The sequence below is a fragment of the Panthera pardus genome, unplaced genomic scaffold (genome assembly GCF_024362965.1).
Source record: "Panthera pardus isolate Hobbes unplaced genomic scaffold, ASM2436296v1 HiC_scaffold_27, whole genome shotgun sequence".
NCBI classification, from domain to species: Eukaryota; Metazoa; Chordata; class Mammalia; order Carnivora; family Felidae; genus Panthera; species Panthera pardus.
Window position 1 is genome coordinate 111,434,808 of NW_026526843.1, and position 15,836 is coordinate 111,450,643.

The 15,836-nt window shown below is 45.4% G+C and overlaps 1 long non-coding RNA gene across 1 annotated transcript; it reads right to left on the reverse strand.

Annotated features, from left to right (window-relative positions):
• Positions 1–590: 590 nt before the first annotated feature.
• Positions 591–6,134, reverse strand: LOC128773854 (uncharacterized). The gene is made up of 2 exons (XR_008418321.1): positions 5,609–6,134; positions 591–3,611 (listed from the first exon to the last, which is right to left on the reverse strand). It is a non-coding gene; the product is annotated as an uncharacterized LOC128773854 (long non-coding RNA).
• Positions 6,135–15,836: the final 9,702 nt, after the last annotated feature.

Sequence of the window (15,836 nt, forward strand, 5' to 3'; positions counted from 1 at the left end):
ATGTGTGCGTTCACCTCTCTTGATCATGCGCACCACCCCCCCCCCCCCTGCGTACATCTTTACCACCATGAGCTTGTAGCCAAAATGGAACGGAAAGGCAGCATTTGAAAATGACCCCATGGCCTGTTCCCCGGCAAACTCATGCGGCTCAAAGACCAGGACGATTTCCCCACAGACGCTAATGTTCAGTCAGCATAGACCTAGCGCCATGGTAAAATGAATGAAATCCCCCCTCCATGTCACGATGCCCCACAGTTCTGCCCCTGCCCGCTGCAGCCTGGTAGGAACCAGGGCCAATAGTCAGGTTCCTCTAGAGCCTCGCAAGCAACAGAACAGATTCCTGAGAGGTTCTTCACCGAAAATGTCTGTTCTGTTTCAAATATCCCAGCCCTGATGCTGCACCATCATTATTTATACTTGAAAAATATTTCTTTTGTCCAGGAAATTCCAGGAGATACATGAGCTTGTTAGCATAATCATGTAATTATAGTGACTGGAGTCTCCCTTCTTCCACCCAATTGCACCTATTCCGCACCTAATCATTTTAATTCACTCCTAAAAGCCCTGCCACTAAGTAAAAAGCTGTTAAATAAAAAGCGTTTTCATTAATTTTATTGGGAAAAATTACGAGCATTCCATCCCAACCTGTTACCCAAACCACTTCACAGAAAAATATGTCAGGTTTACATAAGGAAAAAGCAACAACTTGAAAGTAAATGGACACGGTTTGTCCTTAAAATGTAATGTTCAAATATCTTATCACGGAGGTGCGTTGTACTTGCCGAAGGACGAAGAGCGTACTCACGAGTGGGCAGCTGATGGCTGGAGGAGGAGGGAAAGGTTGCCATTTGCACCGTATGACTCCCCAGTAGTTCCCCGGGAAACTATTGGGGAGTCATGTGGTTCACATTCAAGCAGAAACCTTTTTGGAGCTCATGGCTATCCAATACTGGAACTGCACCCGCAAATAAAGTTATGGCACAGAAAAACAACTGTAGGGCAAGATAAAAGCGAAAGACGAGAGAGGCACGAAACATGTGGGAAGGAGGCATCCGCAGAGTCAACAGAAGGGCTGCAGAAGACTTTGCTGGCTCCTCTCTTGCCCACGCCAGGAGGCTACCATTCCACGATCCCCAGGAGGTCCTCCCAAGTTTTATGTTAGCTTCTGATCTCTGACACTGACCAACTCCCTGACTCCTCTGGCTTTCCTGGTTCCCGGGAGGAAGCCAGCAGCCCGTGGGGTCGGCCCCCTTGTCCGAAGGAGCACGCATTCTCCCGGAGCTATCGTTCACAGCAGAAACACAGTGTCCAAAGCCTTCAGGGCTTCGTTTTTGAAACCCAAAAGCCCAAGTTCTTCTGGTTCAAGAACCTTAAATTTGGCTTTGTGTACCTATGTCCCCAGGAAATGCCAGGGGGAGGAATTCATTAATATATAAAAATATGAAGCCATAAGCACAGGGACATACCTATTGACAACTATCGTGTGTATCGTTTTTAGAGGGGAGACCGCATGGCCCTACTGAAGGTTGTCCTTTGTTTCAGTTTGTGCTTTTCTTCCTCAGGAATCCTCATTTAGTCCATCAGGTATGAAGGGCAAGGGTTTCTCTCTGTATTTTACTGACAGGGAAACATGGGCAGGAAAAAAAAAATGATGCTATTAAGTGGTTTTTCCAAAATGCCAAAGACTATGAATCCAAAGACTGTTGGAACCAGCTTTTTTATCTTCCCTGCAAAGAACTGTTGATTATTCACATTGTTTCCAATGGGAGAAATGTTGAGTTCTTTCTTATCTTCAAGACCCGTAGCCTCACATTTTACAACTGAATATAATTTTAAACATGCCAAATCTGGATCTAGTCAGAACTCCAAATACATCAAAATAACGACAGAGTTAAAGCAGATGGTGATAGCAAACAAGAAAGTTTCATTCACTGATTCTTTCTTCTGGTTATGCAACAAACATTTACTGGAAGCTTTATTTACTGAGTGCAAACATCTATTGGGTGCTCAGACCTCTGTTGGCTGTCAGGGACATAAAAGGAAAGAAGACCTAAACATCGCTCTCAAGGGGTGGAGTAAATAGACTTGTAAACAAATAATGGTAGTACAAGGCCAGCAAGCTATAATAGAGATAAGAATTAAGTGCAAGTCAGAATCCCAGAGCGATTAACACCGTCTGGGGGGCACACAGGGATTCTAAAAGCAACGCTAGCTTCAGTGCAGGTTCTTACAGCTTAGGGACGGAAAAACTAAAGCTGAGACCAAGCGTGAGCACACGGTTGAAAGGAAAACAGTGGCCAGAATTAAGAACCCCTCCAGCCAGCTGCAAGAGGAGATGTGCTTTTGACTAGAATCATTAAACGGCCCTTCCAACAAGTCTTTTTGAAAAATCCTAGAAACCAGTTGGTAGGAGAAAGAATGTGGAAATTGTGTTGTTTCTTTAAAGCTGATTTGTAATTTTCACTCTTTGGCAGGGCTGAGTTTATAAAGAGGAAGTCGATTTTTAATATATTTACTATAAAGGAAAGTCTTCAGTTGGGTAAAATGAAGCACGTCTCTAGAGCACGTGGCGCTAATAAAGCCAAACAGCCACTCCCCAAGGGCTCATAAGCTCCCCCCACCAGCACCTCCCCTTTTTTCCGAACTGTTCAGAATTTGCTTTCCAAGCTCCCTTCTGCGAGGACGAAAACACCCAGCGCTGGCCTTGACCCAGAGGAAGTGCTTTTGACTGTGGTGGTCCTGAAATAAATCAGCTCTTTTTGAGAGGAACTTGAGGGAGTGCCATCTACAGCTCGCATTATCAGTCTGGGACTGAGTCCTTGTGAACAGCAGTGGCGGCAAACTGCAAACTTTATCAAGATTGTAGTGCTCATTAAGGAAGTGAAATTGAGCCAGATTTGAAGGAAAGCGCTGTAGTAATTACAGAGTTATGAAGATTTAAAAGCTATGCGCCTGGGCACGCAGAGCACAACGTGTTTCCTTTGGGTTCAGAGACACCGCAATTACAGGGCTTAAGGGGAGCAAAGCACCGAATTAGAACTCCCCATTAGTTTGATGAATCACTGATGTAAGTAAGTGCAGGCACCGGAATCGGCTGTGGCTCAGCCTGATTTCTGTCCCTTCCTCAGCTCCCCTTTTTCCCCTCTACGTCCTTTAACCAGATGAGGGGTTCAGGGAAGAACACAAACCTTGGATGAATGCTAAGAAATTGGGTACAAGGAAGTTAAAACTTTCTGAAGCTCGAGGCGCCTGGGTGGCTCAGTCGGTTGAGCATCGGACTCTGGATTTGGGCTCGGGTCATGATCTTGCAGTTCGTGAGCTTGAGCCTCGCGTCCATCCGTGGGTCTTGGTCTCTGCACTGACGGCAGGAGCCTGCTTGGGATACTCTCTTGCCCTCTCTGCCCCTCCCCCGCTCTCTCTCAAAATGAATAAACATTAAAAAAAAAAAAAACTTCCTGAAGTCCCAATAGTTCATTTTTGCTTTTGTTTCCCTTGCCTCCACAGACATGTCAAGTGAGAAGTTGCTGTGGCCAAGGTCAAAGAGATTGCTGCCTGTTTTCTCCCGTAGGATTTTGATGGTTTCCTGTCTCGCATTTAGGTCTTTCATCCTTCTGCACAGCAAAGGAAACAATCAACAAAACTAAAAGGCAACCGACAGAATAGGAGAAAGTATTTGCAAATAACATATTGTATAAAGGGTAGGTATCCAAGATCTATAAAGAACTTACTGAAATCAACACCCAAAAAACAAATAATCCAGTGAAGAAATGGGCAAAAGACATGAACAGACACTTTTCCAAAGAAGCCATCCAGATGGCAAACACACACACATGGAAAAATGCTCAACATCACTCATCATCAGGGAAATACAAATCAAAAAAACCACAATGCGATACCACCTCACAATGGTCAGAATGGCTAACATTAACAACTTAAGAAACAACAGATGTTGGCGAGGATGCGGAGAAAGGGGAACCCTTTTGCACCATTGGTGGGAATGCAAACTGATGCAGACACTCTTGAAAACAGTATGGAGGTTCCTCAAAAAATTAAAAATAGAATGACCCTACGACCCAGCAATTGCACTACTAGGAATTTATCCAAAGGATACAAAAATTCGAAGGGGCACATGCACCCCAATGTTTATAGCAGTGCTATCAACAATAGCCAAATTATGGAAAGAGCCCAAATGTCCATCAACTGATGAATGGATAAAGAAGATGTGGTACACACACACAACGGAATACTACTCGGAGATGAAAAAGAATGAAACTTTGCCATTTGCAACAACATGGAAGGAAATGGAGGATATTACGTTAAGTGAAATAAGTCAGTCAGAGAAAGACAGATATCATATGATTTCACTCATGTGGAACATGAGAAACACAACAGATGAACACAGGGGAAGGGAAGGAAAAATAAGATAAAAACAGAGAGGGAGGCAAACCATAAGAGACTCTTAAATATAGAGAACAAACTGAGGGTTGCTGGAGGAGAAGTGGGTGGGGGGATGGGCTAAATGGGTGAAGGGCTTTAAGGAGGGCACTTGTCGGGATGAGCACTGGGTGTCATATGTAAGAGATGAATCACTGGGTTCTACTCCTAAAGCCAAGACTATACTGTATGTTAAGTAAGTTGAATATAAAAAAATAAAAGTAAAAAAAAAAATTTCTGAAGCTTAATGATTTCCCTACGTTGATGTGGGCTTTGCCAAGAGTTGTATAATAGCGTGTTCTTTCTTCTTCCTGGGCTGTTAAATGGTAATAGTACAATGACATGTTAGTAAATCTAATAAGAAAACCAGAGAATAAAGTATTTTACGTGGGTGTAGAACAAGTTAGCAACCCCACAGGAAGCTCACTGAGATAATAATATATGATATTGCATAAGACACACTAGATCAAACAAACAAAAAATAATAATATCTAGCTAATTAGCAAGAGTGGGTGAAAGCCTGGTTCTTTGTAAGGAACGGTTAGACTCTTCTGATCAACCTAGCAAATCTACTTGCAGAAATGCTGTCTTGCCCTGGAAAATGCTGCCGGTGGTGTGAGGTAAGTATTTCAGGGTCAGGTTATTTGACTCTGTGCCTCCACATCAATACGACGAAAAAGTACAGCCAATTTTTTTATGAATGGGGAACACAAAGGCACGAAGAGGTCAACACGCTAATTCAAACCCAGCATGACCACTCAGAGAAACAACTCTAAATGAAAATCCAGAGCTCATGGCTCGAAGGCACTTTACTGGACAGGCCAGCCTTTAAATTGTGCACCGAGGTGACGCTTGGTGGGAAAGGTGATTTTGTCAGCGGGAGATTTTTAAATAAAATACGTTACCAAAATTTACTTGGTGACCCTTCTCATATCTGCGCATGAACTACAGGCCTCCTGGGATCAAACGTGAGACAACCGACCAGCCATGCCTCCTAAATTATTTTTTTTCGGAGGTGTTTTCTTTCTCCGCCTCAACTGTAAAGATCCAGGAATAACAGCCCAGTGCACAAAGTAGACATTTTTATTTCTCATCCTGTCTCGACGGCCTCATAATGGTTCAATAAGAGTCTGGAAATAATGAAAGCTTCTCCATGGAGAAACACAAGACTCACCGTAAGGGACGATGGCACTAGGAGTCTCCTACGGTAACAGCAACACGAGCAGAAACATTCCGGGAGTCTGAGTTTTCTACTTAAGAGAAAAGAATTTTAAAAGTGACCGTCCTACACACTCACTAGTGTACAGATCAAATATCAAGCTACTAAGACGAAAATAAACCCTTGTCCAAGAATTCTTTCAACAGAAAGTGGTAGGGGCGCCTGGGTAGCTCAGTTGGTTAAGCGTCGGACTCTTGGTTTGGGCTCAGGTGGTGGACCTGAGTTCCATCTCCACGGCGGGCTCTGCACTCGCAGCGCTCGTAGGGCGGAACCTGCTTGGGAATCTCTCTCTCCCTCTCTCTCTCTCTCTCTCTCTCTTTGCCCCTTCCCAGATCACATGCTCGCTCTCTCTCTCTCAAAATAAATAAACTTGAAAAGAAAAAAAGTGGTAAGCAAGTGCCTGGATTACAGGCTCATTTGTATTTATTTTGAAACATGTTTCAATGATTTCCTACTGACTTTGGGGAGAACTTCACCCCCAGTTGCTAGGAAAGTCATAATAAAAGGCTGGGGAAAGCGAAAAAGAGGGGGGGAGAAAAGATTGGAGTTTTTCAAATTATTTTCCATTTTTATTTTACTTTGCCTTTATTTGCCCTTGAGAGAGGGCATTCATTTTTAACCACCCGTGGGACTTGTGCAGTTTTGCTACAGTGGCAGCAACTGTCATTTGCTTCCCCACTACCCCTTTCTTCTTTGCTAACACAATTGCAACTTCGTTTCAGATGGCATTGACACCAGCCAATCTGCTCCCCATCCTAGATTCCCTCCCATTCAGGCTTGGCCGGATGACGCAGTTCTGGATAAAGGCATCTATGTGGACATCTGCTAGAGATTTCTAGGAATGTGGGGTTTTTCTCCCCCAATACAGGTGCTGGCCTTCCTGATTCTTCTTCCTCCCTCTCCTTCCGCCCTGGAGAATGGACTCGGGGCTGAGATGGAAGGGCTGTCCTGCGACTGTCACGTACACAAGAATGAAAGCCTCATGCATAGGGGTAATGCTTTGGGGGTAATGCCCTTGGGGTACAAATGATATCTCAGAGTGCTGCCCAGACAAGGACTCCCTCCCCTTCCAAATTTCTTATACTGTGAGAAAAATAACTCCCTATTTGGGTCAGCTAGTACATACAGGGGTGCCAATTCCTTACAAAGCAATGCTCCAAAATTCAGAATCCCAGGTTCTGGATCCCCCTCATTCATTCATTCCATAGAGGTTATTCAACAAAAACCTACTATGTGCCTATGACTGTTCTAGGAACCAAGGAACCATCTGTGAATTAAACAGAACAAAGCAAAGACCTGCCCTCATGGGGCTTCCTTTGCAGTTAAACATTATTAAGTAATCATAATTCCATAACAGACAGTGTATATATTCACGAGATGGTTCTAGTGGGTCTACATACTTCAAATAAGACGAAGAAATGACGTCTGTAGTAGATGATGTCGATTCCCTTCCAGATTCTTCACCTGGCTGGGCCGCTGGGCCCCGCACTGCTGGGAATGCTGACTGCTCTGGATTTCAGTGGAGCCACCTGGGAGCTGAAGTCCCCCCAGAAGCACAGCCCGTAGCCAGTGACTCAGTGGAACAGTGTGGAACGCACTCTGTGCTCATATTCACTCCAGAACTCCCCAGGGGATCAGGCAGAGAGGCTGCCTTCTCCTGAATCCACATGTTTGCTTAGCTCCTTTCCCGGCCCACCCTTCTTCCCCCACACTTCACAGGCTCCTCCTGAGAGCTCCCCCTCACCACCTCATCTGAGGCAAACACACCCCACCTTACGTTCTGCTAATGGGAACCTGACCCAAGGCACTGTCCGCCTCAGTTTTTTCCAATTAACAAAGAACATAAATTTTGCATTTCCCCCCTTTGAACTAACCATCCGAACACTTCCTCCTTTGAATTAAAGTCCGTAGAAATTAGAGGCGCTGCTCATAACTCAACACTGTTCGTCACGCAACGAAGTATAGCTAGTCACCATGTTGGTTCCATAAAAGCAAAAAAAAAAAAAAAAAAAGAGGAATGATCATCTCCTTTAGAGGAGTATTCAACTGATCCAAATAGTACGCACACATCAGGATATTAGTGGTACCTGAAAAAGTAATGCAAAAGCGAAAGTATCATGATGATTATCTCCATTCTGCATTTGCATTTTGGGGGGGAAGTAGAGTATCCGTACTGTGAATAGTTATACTCCTACCTAACAGCACCAAAACTTTCCTCCTATACCATGTCTTAGTCCACTCGGACTGCCATAACAACACGCTATGGACAGGGGAGCTTAAACAACAGACATTCATTGCGCACAATTCTGGAGGCTGGGAGTCTGAGACCAGGGCGCCGGCATGGTGGGGTTCTGGTGAAAGCCCTCTGGCTGATAGGCTGCCTTCTCGCATAGGGTGGAGAGGGGAAGAGGCCTTCCTCTGCTTGGAAAGACACTAATCCCATCCTGGGGTCCCACCCTCATGACCTCATCTGACCCTAATCACCTCCCAAAGGCCCCACCTCCAAATACCACTGCAGGTTATTTTTTAAAACCCCAAGATATGTCACATACAAAAAGCACAAAATGAAAGAATTATTAACACCGTGTCATGAAAATAGTTTTTGTCTCTTTTGACGCCTGAACATAAATATACAGTCTGTGACCACATACAATACGTGAATTTAAAATCAATTTGTTGACATACTCTAATTTTTCTCACATAAGCAATTTAAAGTCAACAAAATGCATCATTTGTTAAGTACAAAAATATCAAAATGTGTCTTTACAGATTGTGAATAGTAGTAAAATTGGATTAAAACGAGTTTCTTAGTATAACCTTAATTACTTGTGAATCCAAAATTAAACAGTATTTGCTTAAAATCAGGTTCTTTTTTATCATTCACTATATAAAAAATGATCAAATGATCTTTTTAACATTTTATGGGATTGAAAAGGTGGCATGCCACTTTCAAAGGGATTCAAGTGTCCATAAAATAGAAATGCCGAGATAGTTGATTTCTGGAGTCACATATGATCTGAATGACTATGATTCTCGTGTCTCTAGCTAGACCGGGAGCTCTGGCACGTTGGGGAGCTTTATCTATCTTTCGTTATATTGGTAGGTAGTTGGATAACAGTCCCTACATTTTTTTTAAGTTTATTTATTTTTGAGTGAGAGAGCACGAGTGGGGGAGGTGCAGAGAGAAAGGAGGACAGAGGAACCGAAGCAGGCTCCACGCTGGGAGAGATCAGCAGAGAGATCAGCAGAGAGCCTGATGAGGGACTCAAACCCATGAACTGTGAGATCCTGACCGAGCTGAAGTTGGAAGGTCAACCGACTGAGCCCCCCAGGTGCCCCCAGCCCTTACAGATTTAAAAGCAAGACATTGCCCCACTCTGCCCCACTCTTTCACTGCCCAGCTCTAAGGCGACTTCTTCACTGGTATCCCGCAGCCCACGGGGACTCCCTGTGCCCCAGAACCTGTCTTGTTATAGTTTCGTGTTTCTAAACAAGAAGTACTGGGCTTAATCGAGGGAAAAACGTATGCTAGGATGTGAAATGAACCAAATAATACAAGTGTCTGGACTCTAGAAACCCTGAACTGAGTTTATAGGTCCTCCACTCCTAGAGATCTTTTAGAACGTCTCCAAACTCAGCATCTTGGTGTTAAATATTCAAATACCTAGAGGGAAGGAACTGAACTAAATGATCCTTTCAAATCTAAGCTTCCATGTTTCCAACCACTGGTATTCAACATAAATCCAAGCTGAGCTCTTGCATGCCAATTTGTTGTTTTCAATTTTAAAACACCTGAAATGCATATTGTAGACTATGTCCACACCACAAGTGCAAAGCAGTGCATACCATGAAGATAACAAAGGAGAACTGAGTGACTTGGAAGATAAGAAAAGATGCTCAGACTGAGTTTCCACTTGGAGCAAGTCGTCAGCTCTACAATAACTGCTTTGGTTTTTCCCACCAAAACCAGACGATCCCATCTCATTAAATCCATGAAATCCGTGTGACCTTTCTTCCTTCTCAGTCTTGCTCTCCCATATATGCCAAACTGAGCGGCTAAAACCTAGAACTAACTGACAGGTCTGCCCATGCGTGCATCTTCATAGCTCGCAAAATCCCCTGGGCCAATTCCTTGTACACAGAAGGATCAACCATGTAAAAATAGTATTTTAATGAGACATTATATTGAGTTATAACATGTAACTACTTTTTTATATTCTTTTTTAAAACGTAAATCCAAGTTAGTTAACATATAGTGTAATAATGATTTCAGGAATAGAATGTAGTGATGCATCACTTACATATAACCCCCAGGCTTCATCCCAACAAGTGTCCTCCATAATGCCCCTCACCCCTTTAGCCCATCCCCCCACGCAAACCCTGCCAGTGACCCTCAGTTTGTTCTCTGTATTTAAGAGTCTCTTATGGTTTGTCTCCCTCTCTGTTTTTATCTTATTTTTGCTTCCCTTCCTTTATGTTCATCTGTTTTGTATCTTAAATTCCACATATGAGTGAAATCAGATGATATTTGTCTTTCTCTGATTTATTTCACTTAGCATAATACACTCTAGTTCCATCCATGTTGTTGCAAATGGCAAGATTTCATTCTTTCTCATCGCCGAGTAATAATCCACTGTATGTGTGTATGTGTGTGTGTGTGTGTGCGTACACACACACACACACACACACACATCTTCTTTATTCATTCATCAGTCAATGGACATTTGGGCTCTTTCCGTACTCTGGCTGTTGTTGAGAGTGCTGCTATAAACATTGGGGTGCACGTGCCCCTTTGAATCAGTGCTCCTGTATCCTTTGGATAAATACCTAGTAGTGCAATTGCAACACCTAACTACTTTATAAGAGCCCTTTATATATCAATGTCGGCATCTACTTCTTTTGTATGTTGCAAATAGAAAAAAGAAAATCCAGTTCTGTGCTATTGAATTGTGGCTTACTTTCCTGTTTCCTCAGAGTATAAGAAATCCGGTGGGAATTTAAGAAGTTGTCACTGTAAAGCCATTCGACTTGCATGAAGCTGGCCCTCCGTGGTCAGGACAGCACCAAAGCGGGGAGCCTGGGGCCCAGAGTTGGGATCCCTGAGCACGGCATTCTCGCCCAGTGGTTTCCCTAGGCATTTTCCCACTTCTCTTTTAAGTCATAATTCCCAGCTTCACATGTGGCAGTTCTGAAAACAAGGCTCAACCAAAGGGCTTAGCAATTCTGGGATGAAATGAACCACCAAGCACTGCTGCATCCAGCATGATGTTTTTCTGGGGGAAAAATTACTTCTATGGCCTTTTCTCCAACGCTGCCGAAAATGGTTTCCTTGGCAAACACACCAGAGGCTTGTCCATTTTAAATGACACAAACAAAGAATCCTCCCCAAGTCCCTGGAGTTACACTCTTCTGCAGCTTCTCGGTAACTAGTCTCAGATACATTCCCATTACATATTTTCTTCCATGCCTCCACCCACCTCACAAAACCATTTCTCTGCCTTCAGGGTTCACTTCTGGCAATGAACACATGCCGGTTCTTCCCACGGTACAGTCCCCGCCCAACACAGTGATGTGCCCCCTTCTCTCACAAACTACCACTATTTCTGGACGTGTGAATTGAATGTTCAATTCGCTCAGTAAGGCTTCTGATTTTTCTCAAAGCTTTTCTATTAGATGTAGTATGAGAAGTATTGGATTACTTTGGTCCTACCTCGGGATTTAATATGGTTCCCAACCTTGGGTGCATGCTGGAGTCATCTGGAAAGCTTTTAAAAATATTGATACTCTGATCCCCACCACCAACCCCCACCAAAAAGTTCCAATTTAATTGGTTTAGGGTACAGCTTGGGCATCAGGATTTTTTAAAAACTTCTCGGGGGTTCCTAACACACAGCCAAGGTTAAGAATCAACTGGAGCAAGGAGGCTTGATTTAAATGCTGCCACTAATTAGCTATACGGCCTTGAGCTAAAGAAATATTCATTTATCCGAGGGGTACTCCCTGAGAGCTTACTGTATGCAAGACAGCACTAGGACCCTAACCTCTCTAGTGTCCAAGATAAGCAAATTGGACTCAACAATTTACTCACTCCTTCGGCAAATAAGTATTGCGTGCCTATTACCTGCCAGGCACTGTGTGAGGCACAAGTCATGTGGCAGTCAACGAGATGGAGAAAATCCTGCCCTCCCGGAGCTGATGGTTCAGTTGCAGGAGGCACAACCATATATACAAGTAGTAAAAAGGTGAAGAACAATGTCAGGTAAAGGACGGCACGGATGATGAGAGGGACCGGCAGCCAATGTGGAGGAAGCGGTGGGAATGGTGGATAAGGGGGCAACGGACAGAGGTGGATGGATTCCAGAAAAAGTCAGGGAGATAACATCTCAAAGACTTGACAGTGGACGTGATATGGGGGGGGGGGTAGGAGAGAGAGAGAGAGAGAGAGAAAGAAGAAGGCCCATTCCTAGACTGCAGGACTGATGAGCCATTCATTGGGGCCAAAAAAACGTGTGAAAAGAATGTCAGCCACCCCAGGGAGGTGTGAGGCTCTAGAAGTCAGGTATATGACACAGGGGCAATGGACTCACCCCCTCCCCAGACAGAGACCAGAGCAGAGGAGGAAGCTTAGCTAAGAAATGCAATGGCTCTCCCAGGCAGTTACTTCAACACCTGAACTGGGTCTTTGGGTAGCTAAAGGAGAGGCCACTAAAGAGCCTGTTCCCATAGGCCCAAAGCAGACCAACTCGAAAGGGAAAGCTGAGCGGGAGAACCAATTGTGATTGTAAATCATTCGAGGTACCAAGTCCACAGTGAAGGAGGGACCTTGCAAACCGTGGAGGCACTTAGGGAAATAGTTCTCCTCCTTCTGGGTGGAGACTATGCTGTCTTTGAGAATTCATACCTGTCCTTGGGAGATCTAGTAAGTGTGGTGTGTGTGTGTGTGTGTGTGTGTGTGAGTGTGCAGGGAAGAGAGAGTGAGACTGAGAAAGATCCACAGCTACTATTGGAAAATCTGACAACCTCGGCGGGCAGATCTCGAGAGACAGTGGACAGGACACAACCCACGGGAGACAGCAGAGGTACTTGTCGACTCATGCGCACTCGGGGGAAACGTCCTGCTGGGGGCAAACGGATGTATCCTCGAGTGAGAACAGCTCTAGCAGATGAACACTTTTAAAAGGGAGAGGCAGAGGTGGAAGAAGGAGGAGATTCTACAGAGCGGAGAAGACTTGAGGGCAGGGGACAAGGTCAGGAACTGGAGTGTGCTTCTAAGAGTCCCCACATACCCACCCCCCAGCACCGTGAACATTTAAACTCCTCAGGGGTCCTGAGGTTTCACACTCTTCTCTTCACTTGTGGTTTTCCCCCCTTTCATGCTCCGCAGAGTTTAGCGCAGACCCACATAACAGTCTGGCTGTGTTAGGGAGGAAAGTGAGAGCAGGGACTCCCAGTTACCCTTGAAAGCTCCCTGAGGTCTTTCCAGAGGAGATAGGAACCTACAGAGGGGAAGGCCCCCTCTCAAGTTCCCCACCTCCACCCACAATGAAGTTTGTAACGCCCCCTGGCAGAGGCGGGAGTAACACACACCTCAGAGAAGCGGAGTGGTGCAGGTGGGCAAGTTCGATACCCAAATACCATGGGGAAGCAACCCTTAAGAGCGAGATGGAAACTTCCATTTGATTCACAGAGGCAAAACACCAGGCGCGGTGCCTGGTTCAGAGTTGGCACTCAGTAATTGGCAGCCATTACCATGATTATGATGATTATGATTATTGAGATTCAGTTTCTATAGATATCCCGTGGCCTTAAAGGATCTGAGAATAGTTCACAGAGTAAGAAGCCCCATAGGCTCCCAACAAGTAGACTGTAACGTGAAGGGGCTGGAGGGAGTAGTCAATAGTCCAGCTCCAGGTCAACCCTTAGCCTTCCTTCCCAGCAAGGGTACGTTGGCCAGCCGATACTCGTGTGCAGTATGTTTAGACCAGAAGACTGAGGGTTTCCGGGGGGGCTGTGCTTCTTGCTCCAAAAAAGTTCATCCCTCTCTCACCGTAGCTCCTTTCGTGCCGCTTCCCAAAGGGCCACCAGTTGTTTTGAAAGGCCCATGATGAGGAGGCCAAAAGGCCATGCAGGAGGTGAGAAAAAAATCAGAGCAAAGTAGGCTTAAGGGGTGGGGTGGGAGTGGAGAAGACAGAAAGACAGGGCCAGTCAGGGTCCCAACAGGAAACAGATGGCACATTCAAATGAGGATGATTCCAAGAGGGTTCTTTTAAAAAGGGACTGATTACACAATGGCAGCGTGTGAGAAAATGCAGGCACTGGGGGCAGCCGCCCCTAGGTCTGCCTACGGGGATGAGGGGAGAGAGAGGTTATTGGAAAAAGAGAGTCATGCAGGCTTCCTTGAAAGAAGCCAGGGGACAGTCATCCCAGAGAGGGAACTGAGCAGAATAAACACCTGGAACTCACTGTCCTCCAATCCTCTGATCTACTTCCAGAACTCTGCACACTTTAGACCCAACTGGAAGCCTGTAGATAAGGGAACCCTGTTGACATAATCCACAGAGGTCAAGCACCCAGGCCACAGAGCAGGCTGGAGAACGATGGAGAAGGGCAAATAGAAGATACCAGGCACAGCAGGGGCGTCTGGGTGGCTCAGTCGGTTGAGTGTCCGACTTCAGCTCAGGTCATGATCTCAGCTCGTGAGTTCGAGCCCCATGTTGGGCTCTTTGCTGACAGCTCAGAGCCTGGAGCCTGCTTCAGATTCTGTGTCTCCCTCTCTCTCTGCCCCTAACCCACTCGCATTCTGTCTCTCTCAAAAAAATAAATAAATAAACATTAAAAAAATAAAAAAGAAGATACCAGGCACAGAAGAGGAGAGACATCTCAGGATCGGAAGTGGTGTTTTTGTTTTTGTTTGTTTTCCAGAACGTCAGACCACAGACCCATCGGCAGCAGGATAGCCTGAGTGTGATTATCCCAGAAATGATGATGGGTTTATATTCACCCACCTAACTAAAGACAAGGCTCCGTTTGGAAACAGTCACGTCCAGGAGGAGGAGTAGGAAGAGAAAATCTCAGCAAAGAGATCGCTTTCCCTGTGGCTGCTAACAGGACCACAGGGCACTAGAAAAGGCATCATGAGTGGACAGGTGCCAGGGGTAGGAGTGTCTGGGGAGAGCAGAGGGGCTCATAAAGGAAACCACAGATTTGGCAGAGAATAGCACGCAGAGAAGAGAGAGTAGCAAGTGACTACACAAAGTGTAGTTGGGGGTCCTTAACAAAGAGCTTTGGCCCAGAAAGCTGGGGCAAGGTTGGGTGCAGGGAATGGCACCCAGTTGAGATATCACATGGCTCACAGTCCAAGATTCTATTTCCTTCTCTCTTTCATCCTCCTGGAAGTCCTACAGATTTTTCCCTAACACCATGTGCGTGTGTGTGCGTGTGTGTGTTTTCACTTGTCACTAAATGATCAGCATTCAATGAAATGCTTCTATTTTGGGGGCATTACCATCTCTAAAACAAGACACAGAAAAGCGGAGGGAGGCGGCTAGGGGCTGCATTTAATCTTCTCTAATATCTCAGTGGGAAGGAAACTGGGGAATGAAAACATAGTCATTTAGAAAATGGTTGATGAGTCACTGATTGGCACCGGGTGGAGAAAAGGAGAAGTCATTATACATTCAGAGTGTGCCTGGTCTTTAAAAATAGGCTCCTTACTCTGAGGGAGGGGGCGTCTGGGCTTTAGAGACAGAGAGGGTGGCCGAGGGCAAGGGCCGGGCTGGGACAGAAACTGCCCAGGGCAGGCAGGGCCCTCCTCTGCCAGATGCGCCTCAGCCCTTGCAAAGCCTCCAGCTTCAAGACGCAGAGAGACGGCGTAACACCTCCTTGTTCCTCCTGTACCTCTCTCTTGAGGCCTTAATGATACTTGTGGGGAAACTTCAGCTTCAGGGGAACCAGGCCAAATAGAAGAGACAGCACTTTTTGTGGCCATAATTTTGCCAACAGACCCAACACTCCATCACCCGCAGAGCTCCTTTCCCAGGCCCGGGATGACCCAGCTCTCTCTTGCTCTCCCTGCTTTTGACCACTTCGTTGTTTATTCGTTGTTCTGCATTTTAGTTTGCTGGGAGTGGGGGGATTCGAATCTGTCAAATTAGAACATGGTGAAATGTTCGCTGGAGGAGGG